At 39.5% G+C, this 13,000-nt stretch overlaps 1 protein-coding gene and 1 non-coding gene across 2 annotated transcripts in view; one reads left to right on the plus strand and one right to left on the minus strand.

Annotated features, from left to right (window-relative positions):
• PDE11A (phosphodiesterase 11A) overlaps positions 1–13,000 on the plus strand; it is a 433,775-nt gene that overhangs the window by 23,591 nt on the left and 397,184 nt on the right. The gene's annotated exons all lie outside the window — the stretch shown is intronic.
• LOC116809821 (U6 spliceosomal RNA) lies at positions 11,246–11,348 on the minus strand. Its single transcript, XR_004370004.1, has one exon. It is a non-coding gene; the product is annotated as a U6 spliceosomal RNA (small nuclear RNA).

Consider the following 13,000-nt stretch of genomic DNA (forward strand, 5'->3'; position numbering starts at 1 on the left):
TTGGTGTGGATGTCCTTTCCGTTTGTTAGTTTTCCTTCTAACAGTCAGGACCCTCAGCTGCAGGTATGTTGGAGTTTGCTGGAGGTCCACCCCAGACCTTGCTTGCCTGGGTATCACCAGCGGAGGCTGCTGAACTGCAAATATTGCAGAAAGGCAAATGTTGCTGCCTGATCATTCTTCTGGAAGCTTCATCTCAGAGGGGCACCTGGCTGTATGAGGTGTCAGTCTGCCCCTACTGGGAGGCACTTCCCAGTTAGGCTACTCGGGGGTCAGGAAGCCACTTTAGGAGGCAGTCTGTCTGTTCTCAGATCTCAAACTCTGTGCTGGGAGAACCACTACTCTCTTCAAAGTTGTCAGACAGGGATGTTTAAGTCTGCAGAAGTTTCTGCTGCCTTTTGTTCAGCTATGCCCTGCACCAGAGGTGGAGTCTACAGAGGCAGGCAGGCCTCTTTGAGCTGCGGTGGGCTCTACCCAGTTCGAGCTTCCTGGCCATTTTCTTTACCTACTCAAGCCTCAGTAATGGCAGGCACCCCTCCCCAAGCCTCACTGCCACCTTGCAGTTTGATCTCAGACTGCTGTGATAGCAGTGAGCAAGAATCCGTGGGTGTGAGACACTCCAAGCCAGGTGCGGGATATCATCTCCTGGTGTGCCGTTTGCTAAGACTGTTGGAAAAGCACAGTATTAGGGTGGGAGCAACTCGATTTTCCGGGTGCCATCTGTTACAGCTTCCCTTGGCTAGGAAAGGGAATTCCCCAACCCCTTGCACTTCCTGGGTGAGGCAATGCCTTGCCCTGCTTCAGCTCGTGCTCCATGGGCTGCACCCACTGTCCTGCACCCACTTCGTACAAGCCCCAGTGAGATGAACCTGGTACCTCAGCTGGAAATGCAGAAATCACCCGTCCTCTGCATCGCTCATGCTGGGAGCTGTAGACTGGAGCTGTTCCTATTTGGCCATCTTGGAACCTCCCCCCAAGCCTGGCATTTTAAAGATAAAAACCTAGGTCTTATCTTTGATTCCTTTCTTTTATTCACCTACCATATTAGGTCCATCAGAAAGTTCTTTTCATTTACTTGTAAAACCATCTCAAATCTGTTCACTTTTCTCCAACTCTACTACCATAACTTTTACATATGCCACTGGCACTTTAAGTGCCAGGCTTAAAGTCATATTCAAATATTGGAATATTAAGATTACGTTCAAATATTGGTTATTCAAATGTTCAAATGTTGAATATTTAAATATTCAAATATTGGTTATTAAGATCTTCGTAATAACCTTTTGAGAAATGTAGAGTAGGTGATATCCTTTCCTTTACATAGATTAGGAAACAAGCACTGAGAAGTTAGGTCCTCTTCCTGAGGTCACAGGGCCACAGTGTTAGAGGAAGGACTCTGTGTTCCTCTCCCACTGTTCCTCCCATTCTTGAGTTTTGAGAGGACCCAATACCTACCTTCTTTCTTCCCTACCCTGAGCCAATTGAGATGAGAAAAAAGACAAAAAAGAAATGCATATGGGACATCAAAATATCACATTTATGGCTTATGAAACAGATATTGGAATATGGGCTTATATTTATAGGCATGTATAATTGTCAGCTCCAGAATTAGATAAACCTACCCTCCCAAGCACAGACAATGCTGGATACCCACAGTCCTCCCCATGCAAGGGGCCTGTCCCTTTGGAAATTACAGCATCGAGGAACTGAAGGACTGCTCTTTGGGGGTGGCCTGACTCCCAAGGATTAAAGGGAGGAAGGAGCTAGGTTGTGCATGCCCTGTTAGTCTCCCTAATTCCCTCATCAGATAACTCACCCTACCTTTCTGAGGAGGAGCAAGGAATGGATCCAAAGGCTGGAGGTGTTAAGGGAAGTCTCTCCTCATGGAAAACAGAAAAGAGGGAAATATTGTTCCTCCTCTGACATATGCCACGCCACCTCTTAGACTGTTATACCCGGAACATTGAGAGAACTCTTTCTTTCATGCCGTGCCCCCACTCCCCATCCCAATACTCTCTTGCCTCTGCCTTATCTTCTTTATCTTTGGTTGCCCTAGCCAGAACCCTAGGTGTTACCTTTGATTCCTTCCTTTTATTCACCTACATATTAGATCTATTAGAAGGTTCTTCTGATTCACTCCATAAAAAATCTCAAATCTGTTCACTTTTCTGCAAATCTACTACCACAACTCTGATTCAAGTCACCATTATCTTTCACCCAGATTGTTGAAACTGCTTCCCAGCTGCTCTGTCTACTGCTGTCTGTAACCATTTCTCACGTAGAATGTTCATGAGCAAAAGGAGTTCATCCTGGGTAGGCAGTGGATAGGATGGTAGAGCCAGATTATTCAAGGGCCTTGTTATCTTAGTCACCTTCAGTTGAAGACAGTGAGCCATGGAAGGCCTGGGAGCAAGAAGAGGCATAGATCTGGGCTTCTCTGCACTTATCATCTATGGGAATGCAGGCAGATGACCTCTCTCTTTGGCCCTCAGAATCTCCATATATAACAAGGTGCGGGAATTAGGAAAATGACTTCTGAGACTCTCTCAGCTCTAAAATTCCATGTTAATTATGAAAACACAGAGGAGAAACCTTGCAAAATAATTCTGCCCCAAACTTTTAAGCTACTAGCTTTGTAGCAAGTTATTCTTGGTGTTGAATGAGGCCCATGTCTGATCTGCTCATAGTGTGACTAGTGGCTGCTCTATCATGTTACCAGAGGGGCTCAGGGCTGTCATCTAACTGGAAGTACTGATGAGGTGACCTGTAACAAAGCTCTATTTGTGTAACAGCATGTTGTTTTATATATCTTTAGGATAGCTGGGGAAAAGCCATTCTTTGATACTGCCACTGGGTGATTTTTTTTTTTTTTTTTTTTTGAGACAGACTCTTGCTCTGTGGCCCAGGCTGTAATGCAGTGGCATGATCTTGGCTCACTGCCACCTCCGCCTCCTGGGTTCAAGCTATTCTCCTGCCTCAGCCTCCCAAGTAACTGGGATTACAGGTATGTGCCACCAGACCTGGCTAATTTTTTGAATTTTTAGTAGAGACGGGGTTTCACTGTGTTGGCCAGGCTGGTCTTGAACGCCTAACCTCAAGTGATCCATCCGCCTTGGCCGCCCAAAGTGTTGGGATTACAGGCATGAACCATCATGCCCGGCCTTGGGTGATATCTTGAAGAAAGAAATTATCTGGGTCCAAATTTGTTTCTGGGTCTTCCCATCAACTGCAATAAAGGATATAGACAACTATCATGTCATAGGATCTGAGTCCTTTTGTCTCCAAGTAAAAAAAAAAAAAGTCACAGAAAGTTTTTCTGCATAATTATTCATCTAAGAACACATAATAAGTCTACAGGAATGAGATAGGCCCTAGACATAGGAATAGTGGACAAAAGATATATGCCTCAAACTAACAACTTCACAACCTATAATTCTTTTATAGTTCTATGCACCTCAAGATTTCTGGCTTTTGCAACTGTAAGAGTCTCCAGACATCTCTGAGGACCCATGAGCAGTGAACAAGTTAATTAGTGATTAACATTAATAGAAATAAATTTACCACTTGATATGAGCAATAATGGGACCTAGGATAGGTTGACTGACTGAGAAGAGTAAAGAGAATCTACAAGGGAACTCAAGATGAACTGACTACCTCAGCTTTGCCAAAAGCCAACCATGTTTAAGTCAGGCCTGCCTGACTTGAAAGGGGCAATCAACAGCCTTCCTTAACCTTCTATCTATCATCTCATCTTCTGACTTGATGACTTTATTATTCTGACCCTAATTCTTCAATTATAAAAACAAACAAACAAACAAAAAAAGAAGCCTAAGTAGAAAGGAAACATTGATGGTTACAATACAGAGATCAACTACTTTCTCAATGTTATATTTCTATAATTTCTTAGACAATCTACTCCATGATTGTTTCACATTGTAAGATTTATTATAAAATCTTCCAAAAAGTGAACTGAATTCAACATTATAATAACATAAGACTTCTGCTGATAAGACTTCATCCATACATTTTATAGTCCTCAAAGGATCAGCTGCAAAAAATTCATTTTTCAATTAACACACAGATGAAGAGCTCATATCAACTGTACCAACCAACCCCTCCCCCCAAAAAATTAATAGTAATAGCCAGTATTTATTGAGAATATGTTATGCACTAGGCACTGTGGTAAGATTTAGTTATCTCATTTAATCCTCACAAGGTTCTATGAGATAGACATCATTACTTCCTACATTTTATATGTGAGGAAGCTAGACTTGAATAGGTTTAGTAACTTGCCCAAGTTTATACAGCTAGTAAGAGGCAGAGCCCAGATGCAAATTCAAATTATCCAGCTCTGTTTGGATTCTACAGTTTTACCATTATGGGAAATATTAAGGATTACATTCAGGTTCTGTTCACATGTTCAAGGCTGGGTTCCTGTCCATGAAAGAAGGTGGCTCCTTGATGGAATATGAAGTTCAAAAATCTGCTAGAATGCATTCCAGAAGCTGTTTTAGCCATTCACATCCATTGACATCAGGTAACTGATTATTTTTGTGCAAAGATCCCAACAATTGTGTCAGGTTTGGAGAGTTTGGAACAAGATGCCTCAGGAAACTTCATGGTTTGCAATATAATCCATTAATGCCTGTGAAGGTGATACTACTACTACTACTACTACTACTGACAGTAGTGATAGTTAACACTTATTAGAAGCTTTCTTAATTTCCCCAAGGTCACACAGCTATTAAGTTGGAGAGCCAGGGTTTGAACCCATATTGTTGGAGCCACAGTTTATACTCTTAACCACCACAAACTGCTGTCTCTGGTGTGGTATGTAAACAATGAGTGGCAGTCTGTTCAATAACATCTTTTCACAATGCTCTTTACCAAAGTTGTGAGACAGTGTTGCCAAGGACTAAACAATATTTCTGGAAGCTATGTTGTGAGTGTGCAAAATGGATAGTTTCTTTAAATATGAAAAACTTTCATTTGTCATCACAACTAATCAGTACCAAAACCTGCAGGGAAGGAATCTGTTTATATTACTAGGAATTAACTGGAGGATATAGTTAACAGATTTCCTACAATATTTTAGAGAGTTTTCAAGGCAGAGTTTGAGTTGCTCTATGCAGGTCTTATACTTACATATATCCATCGTAAAACAAAGAGATGTATAATTTGTCTCTGAGAAAAAACCTGAAGCTCTAGTGTATACAAGCAAGCAGCTTATTCTAGAAAAAAACTGCACATTTCTCTTTATTGTGAAACTTTTTGTAAACTCTAGGTGACCTGTAAGTAGGGCACTGAAGTTACAGCCATACCAGTGATCTATTGGTCCAATAGCTTTTTGCCGTTTGGCTACAGGGAATGTCCTTTGGGGGCATTTGCTGCCTTTGTCATGGAATGGTTTGATTGCTGGAGCTAGACATCTACTGAAGCAATCAAAAATAATAAGTGGAGTGGGGTATAACATCCCCCAGAAAAACATCTAGGGACAGAATTTGGGAAATGGAGAGTTTCTAATGTTTCTAGTCTGATTCCTTTTCTGTATTCTGAATGTGGTGATATACTTGTGTAGCACTTTATGATTTATAAAATGCTTCACCATATAATACCTAATTCATTCTTGCTGTCTGAAAGGTAAGAATTACTATCCTCATTTGGAGGGTAAAGAAACAGTCTGAGAGAAGTTAAATGGCTCAGTTTTGGGGCTGAGCAGGGGATTCAGGACTTGTGGTATCATATGTAGTGCTTGTTATACCTCCCAAGAACTTCTTATGTGACCATGATCATGAGAGGTTTAACACAAGGGTTTATATCAGAAAATCATACATTTTACTGATGTATATATGTATCATCATACATATATATATATGAACTTTCTATTTTTGGAAAATATGGTAAAATCAGGATTCTTTACTTCTTTGGTCATTGCATTATTTTTATGAAACAGCCTATTACTGGAAAAAATATTTGAAAGACATTTGCAATTCATGATGTTCCTACTCTTCATGAAGCAAGAGCTTCAAGCTTTTGGGAAGATATTTTATTTCTTCTATGTTTTCCTTCTGCAGAAGTCAGTCTTTGCTAATATATTTAATCATAGACTGGAAATAATAAAAAGACCTGGTGTTGAACTGGTCACAAGAAGAATGGCAAGCAGTATTAACTTCTCACTCTGTTCTAGTACATTAGGCTGAACATAAACTACTGTTTATACCACTGACAAGTTTCTTTATGGTTTTTGAGCTGTATTAAACACCAACATGGACAGAGGCCTTGAGGACAAATTGCTAACCCTTCAAAGTAACATAGTGTGGTGAAAAGAGCCCAAGCTTTAGACTCAAGCATCTCTGAGTTAGCATCCTGGCTCAGTTATTGGTAAATTACTTAACACGAGATAAGTTACTTAGCTTCTCTTAGCTTCAGTTTCCTCATATATATAATGGAGCCAACAATATCCACTTTGCATGGTTGTTGTGATTATTCTATGTGTGCAAAACTCTGGCACAGATATTTTGCATACATAAATGCACAGGTTATATAGTAGGCTCCTGGTACATGATAGCTATCATTGCTATTATCTGAGGAATCAATAAGTCTTGTAATTACCTCAATTTCTTTGCAGTTTAAACTGATCACAAGTCTCAATTTAGTGCCTGTTTTAAAGGCTGGCTCACCATATGTGGTGCTGGAATAATTGGTATGACTCTTAGGTCTCCGCTTGTCTACTGGCTTAGAAGATCAAGATTCAAAGCCAAAGTTATGAGCCATCTGCCACTGCAAAACCAGATTATGTTGTCTTTCTCTCTTCAAAGCAAGTTTTGATGTCTGAAGAACCTTGATCTGTCTTTTCTGGATAATCAAATCTGTGCACCTTAGCAGGATTTGGCTAATATCTTGAATTTAGTGTGAAAGGAGGACCCAGTGGAGAAATTCCCTGGGGAATTCATGCTAATTATGAGCCATCAATATGAATCATCTGCCCGTGACAGATACTGTCTGTTAGGGAAATAGCATTGATTCTTATAAAAAATGTACAGTTCCTTAAGTTCCATTTCACAAATGGGCACCCAGTACCTAATATCAGCCAGATATAATACAATAATATAATAAGATTGCATTGCAAAAACCACAACCAGAAATTATCTTTGTGACAATATCAGTTAGAAACTATAACCAAAGGCAAATTATTTATTTTTATCCTGTAAAAGGAAAAAACACCTATAAAATCTTTAGCAGCCATGGATTCCTCCGCCCCCATGTCCAAGGGGGCCAGCTGTCCCTTGCCTCCCACCATTCTCTCTAATGATTTAACATGAGGTTAATACAGAGCAGCTTTGCAGCAATGAGCAATGCCTTGGTTAAGCGCTGTTACCCCTAAGTGTAGGGTTTTTGTTTGTTTGTTTGTTTTTAACTTCTATGTAATATAGTTATAATTTTAGAGGCTTCATGGCAGAGTATCTTGAATGCTTGCAAGTTTTTAAAATCAAGTTTAGCATTCTGAATGTTACTTAACAAAATCACATACTGAGGCCCATTGTGGGGAGAATGGAAAGTCCATCATGTAAAATAGATTAGCTACACATTAATATCCTTCAATTTGCCACCAGTTTATTGACTTGGAATAGCCATTTACTCTTTAAAATTGTATACATAAGGGGAAAGTTCCATGTTAGATCTTTCAGAACATGAAGAAACAGATGAAATATGTAACCAGGATGGATTTTTTATTTTTATTTTTATTTTATTTTATTTTTTTTTTGAGACAGAGTCTTGCTCTGTCACCAAGGCTAGAAAGCAGTGATGTGATCATGGCTCACTGCAGCCTTAAACTCCTGGACTCAAGCCATGTTCCAGCCTCCACTTCCTAAGTAGCTGGGACTACAAATGTGTGCCACTACACCTGGCTAATCTTTTTCTTTTGTAGAGACGGAGTCTCAATGTGTTGACAAGGCTGGTTTCAAACTCCTGGCCTCAAGTGATCTTCCCACTTTGGCCTTCCTAAGTGTTAGGATTACAGGCATGAGCTACCATACCCAGCCTTAGGATGAATTTTATTTAATTGTGTGTATCTTTAGAATGTTTGAATAAGAACTATTTATGAGGTATGTGAAGCCAGCTGAGGCTGCATAAGAAAATTACATTTACTAATTGTCCTTTTTCCTCACACAAGAACCTAGACCCATTTAGAAACAGAGAAAAGGAATAGTAATGTTTACACCATGCCTTTACGATTTTTCGAAAAGAAAGCAAAAACCTTTTATGTGAGAAAATTACTTTTGTGTGATCATCTAAACTTTGGGGCATATGATTAATATGGGCCTTATCAGAAATTTATGTTCAAGGCAGTCCTTTAATTTGCAGGCTAGTTCAGCTGTTTTGTAATATCTAGTGGGATAATGCTTGAAATATTGTCTTTTCGAGGAGAAAAGGATACAGGGCAGATGTGAAACTGGACAAATAGCACTTCCAAAGAGGAATTTAGTGCTTTTGATGCCTCGGCAATGACATCTGTCATCCAAAGTATTATAAAAAACTGGAAAACTTGCCATGCGGACTTAAAATAAATATTAGCTTCTACCATTTTTGAAAGAAAACAGTATGTGTGTGAAAATAGCTCATTATAGGTCTTATCTAGTTAAAAGTTAATACTGAATATGCCTTCTTTGCAGAAGTCACATGGTTCTTTAAAAAATTTTCTGGCCGGGTGCGATGGCTCACACCTGTAATCCCAGCACTTGGAGGCCGAGGCGGGCAGATGACGAGGTCAGGAGTTCGAGACCAGCCTGACCATTATGGTCAAACCCCATCTCTACTAAAAATACAAAAATTAGCCAGGCGTGGTGGCGCATGCCTGTAGTCCCAGCTACTCGGGAGGCTGAGGCAGAAGAATTGCTTCAACCTGGGAGGCAGAGGTTGCAGTGAGCTGAGATTGTGCCACTGCATTACAGTCTGGGTGACAGAGCAAGACTCTGTCTCAAAAAAAAAAAATAAAAAATTTCTGAGCTTGGCACGGAGGCTCACACCTGTAATCCCAGCACTTTGGGAGGCTGAGGCAGGAGGATTGCTTGAGCCCAGGAGTTCGAGACCAGTCTGGGCAGCATAGTGAGACCTTGTATCTAAAACTCAAAAAGATTAGCTGGGCATGGTGGCTGTGCCTGTAGTTCTAGCTACTCAGGAGGCTGAGGAGAGAGGATCATTTGAGCCTGGGAGGTAAAGTCTGTAGTGAGCTATGATTGAGCCACTACACTCTAGCATGGGCAACAGAGTGAGACCCTGTCTCAATAAATGAATAAATAAATAAGTAAGTAGATAAAAATTTCTGACTGCTCATTTTTATCATTCTATATTTATTGACTTTAAATTACCTGCATGTCAGACGCTAGTATCAAAGTCATAAAAATTACCTGGACAAAACAATGTAGAAAGAACTGTAAAGAAGGAAGGCAATTCTATTTAGTAGATTATCTGTAATAAATGGTAATGTCAACGCATAGTAAAAGAAAAAGAAAAGTGAGCAAATTGAGGTATGTAGTTCTCTGAAGAAACATTCCGCTTTAGTATCAATAAGTCTATGGAGTGAAATTTTAGTTTAGTGGTTTAGCCACAGTGTTCCTATTAACATAACAAGGGTTGGGTTGTTAACTGCTCATGTTGCTAAATTGTAACCCTAAGAACTCTGTGCATTCAAAACAAAATGTGTGCTGAACATGTCGGAAAGGGCAAGAGCTTTAGTTCTTCAATTTTCATTATATTGTCCATTGCCTTTAAAAAATTGTGAAATGCATCATATATTCAAATGGAAGAATAAAAAATATACATACAGCATAAAGAAGAATAAACTAGACATCCTTCTACTCACACCAGATTAAAATGTAAAACACTAGCTGGGCACGGTGGCTCACACCTGTAATCCTTGCACTTTGGAAAGCCAAGGTGGGCAGATCACTTGAGGTCAGGAGTTCGAGACCAGCCTGGCCAACATGGTAAAACCCTGTCTCTACTAAAAATGCAAAAATTAGCCAGGTGTAGTAGTGCACTCCTGTAATCCCAGCTACTCAGGAGGCTGAGGCAGAAGAATAGCTTGAACCCAGGAGGCGGAGGTTGCAGTGAGCCGAGATTGCTCTGTTGCACTCCAGCCTGGGGAACAAGAGTGAAACTCTGTCTCAAAAAAAGAGAAAAAAATGCCACTACATTGAAATCTTCTGGTGCCCTTTCACAATAATATTATCCTTCCTCTTGTCACCACCACTTTCATTGGCATGTTGAGTGTTGTGTGAGATATCCCCTTGTTTCACTCCCCATGACTTTGCCACCTATCTTTGTTTTCCTATACAATATGCTATTTAATTTTGCCTGCTTTTGAACTTTGTATAAATGGAATCATTCTACATGTATTCTTTTGTTTCTTTTTCTGCTCAACATTATGTTTTTGAGATTAATTCATGTTGAAATGTGTATCAATAATTTCCAGTGCCGTATAATGTTCCTTTGTATAAATATATCACAATTTATCTGTTCTACTATTGACAGACTTTTGAGTTATTTCTCATTTTATTTTATTTTTATTTATTTATTTTTATTTTTTGCTTTTATCAATAATGCTGCTATGGGCATTTTGTATAGGTCTCCTGGAATCTTGGCATCATATTTGCATGACTGCAGACTTTTAACTATTCATTTTTGTAACTTTTGTGTATTTATTCTTAACTCTTAGGTTTGGGGGTACTTGTAAAGATTTGTTATATAGGTAACCTTGTGTCATGGGGGTTTGCTGTACAACTATTTCATCACCCAGGTATTAAGCCTGGTACCCAGTATTTATTTTTTCTGCTCTTCTCCCTCCTCTCACCCTCCATCCTTAAGTAGACCCCAATATCTGTTGTTCCCTTTTTTGTGTTCATGAGTTCTCATCATTTAGCTCCCTCTTATAAGTGAGAACATGCAGTATTTGGTTTTCTGTTTTTGTGCTAGTTTGCTAATAACTTCCAGTTCTATCCATGTTCCAGCAAAAAACATGATCTCATCCTTTTTATGGCTGCATAGTATCCATGTGTATATGTACCACATTTTCTCTATCCAATGTGTCATTGATGGGCATTTAGGTTGATTCCATGCATGTCCTGCAAAGACATTGATTCCATGTCTTTGATTGTTAATAGTGCTTCAGTGAACACTCGTGTGCATGCTTTTATGGTAGAATGATTTATATTCCTCTGGTTATATAGCCAGTAAAGGGATTGCTAAAAATATGAAATGCCTCATGAATTTGCTCATTATCCTTGCACAGAGGCCATGCTAATCTTCTATCATGCCGATTTTAGTATATGTGCTGCCAAAGTGAGCACAAGCATTCATTTCTTAGTTATTCAGTGTTGATCTTGTTCTGCTGCATCTTCCTCTTTATAGTGAATATATATGGGGCCAGGACCACCATGGTCACCAGAGCACAAATTCTAGCTTTCTCTACCAGCCCATTCCCCTCGTGGCCACCTGGTCTATGGACAGGGTCCTCATTTACCTCCCAGCCAAGAAAAGAACAGGCTACTCATGGTGCGTATGAAAGTATAGGCCATGCAAATGTTCTGGGGTGAACTCAGTGAATGACTCCCCCTCAACCCTCTTTTCATATGTTTGTGTTTTCTCTTATTGTGGAGTACTGGTCCATGTCATTGGCCCATTTTTCCTATTGAATTTGCTTTTTTCTTATTGATTTGTAGGAGCTCCTTATATACATATATATTCTGAACACCACCCTCCTTATTGGTTATATGTATTACAAATATTTTTTCTTCTTTATTGCTTGATTTTCATTTTTTTAAAATAATGTGGAATGAAAGAAGTCAGACAAGAATGCATATTGCATGGCTGATTTAGGTAAAACTCTAGAAAATGCAAACTACTCTCTAGTGACAGGAAGCAGATCAGTGTTATCTGAGGTGGGGCATGGTGGGGTGGGAGGGATGGAAGGTGGGATTAAAAAGGGCATGAAGAAACTTTGGTGGGAGTGATAGTTATATTCATATCTTGATTGTGGTCATTTCGTGGGTGTAACCATATGTCCAGACTAATAAGATCATATATGTTAAATATGTACAGTTTTTTTGTATTTCAATTATAGCTCAATATATCTGCTTTTTTATGAAAAGAAATTTGAATATTTACATTAAAGGGTATCTAATCTATAACCCTTATCAATTCTTTAAATTATACTTTAAGTTCTAGGATACATGTGCAGAACATGCAGGTTTGTTATATAGGTATACATATGCCATGGTGGTTTGCTGCACCTATCAACCCGTCATCCAGCTTTTAAGCCCCCCATGCATTAAGTATTTGTCCTAATGCTCTCCCTTCCCTTGTCCCCCACCCCCCGACAGGTCCTGGTGTGTGATGTTCCCCTCCCTGTGTCCATGTGCTCTCATTGCTCAACTCCCACTTATGAGTGAGAATATGTGGTGTTTGGTTTTCTGTTCATGTGTTAGTTTGCTGAGAATGGTGGCTTCCAGCTTCATTCATGTCCCTGCAAAGGACATGAACTCATTCCTTTTTATGGCTGCATAGTATTCTGTGATGTATATGTGCCACATTTTCTTTTTTTTTATTTTTATTTATTTATTTATTTATTTTTTTAATTTTTGTTATTATACTTTAGGTTTTAGGGTACATGTGCACAATGTGCAGGTTTGTTACGTATGTATACATGTGCCATGTTGATTTCCTGCACCCATTAACTCGTCATTTAGCATTAGGTATATCTCCTAATGCTGTCCCTCCCCGCTCCCCCAACCCCACAACAGTCCCCGGAGTGTGATATTCCCCTTCCTGTGTCCATGAGTTCTCATTGTTCAATTCCCACCTATGAGTGAGAACATGCGGTGTTTGGTTTTTTGTCCTTGCGATAGTTTACTGAGAATGATGGTTTCCAGTTTCATCCATGTCCCTACAAAGGACATGAACTCATCATTTTTTATGGCTGCATAGTATTCCATGGTGTATA

The sequence above is a fragment of the Hylobates moloch genome, unplaced genomic scaffold (assembly GCF_009828535.3).
Source record: "Hylobates moloch isolate HMO894 unplaced genomic scaffold, HMol_V3 SCAFFOLD_1, whole genome shotgun sequence".
NCBI lineage: Eukaryota > Metazoa > Chordata > Mammalia > Primates > Hylobatidae > Hylobates > Hylobates moloch.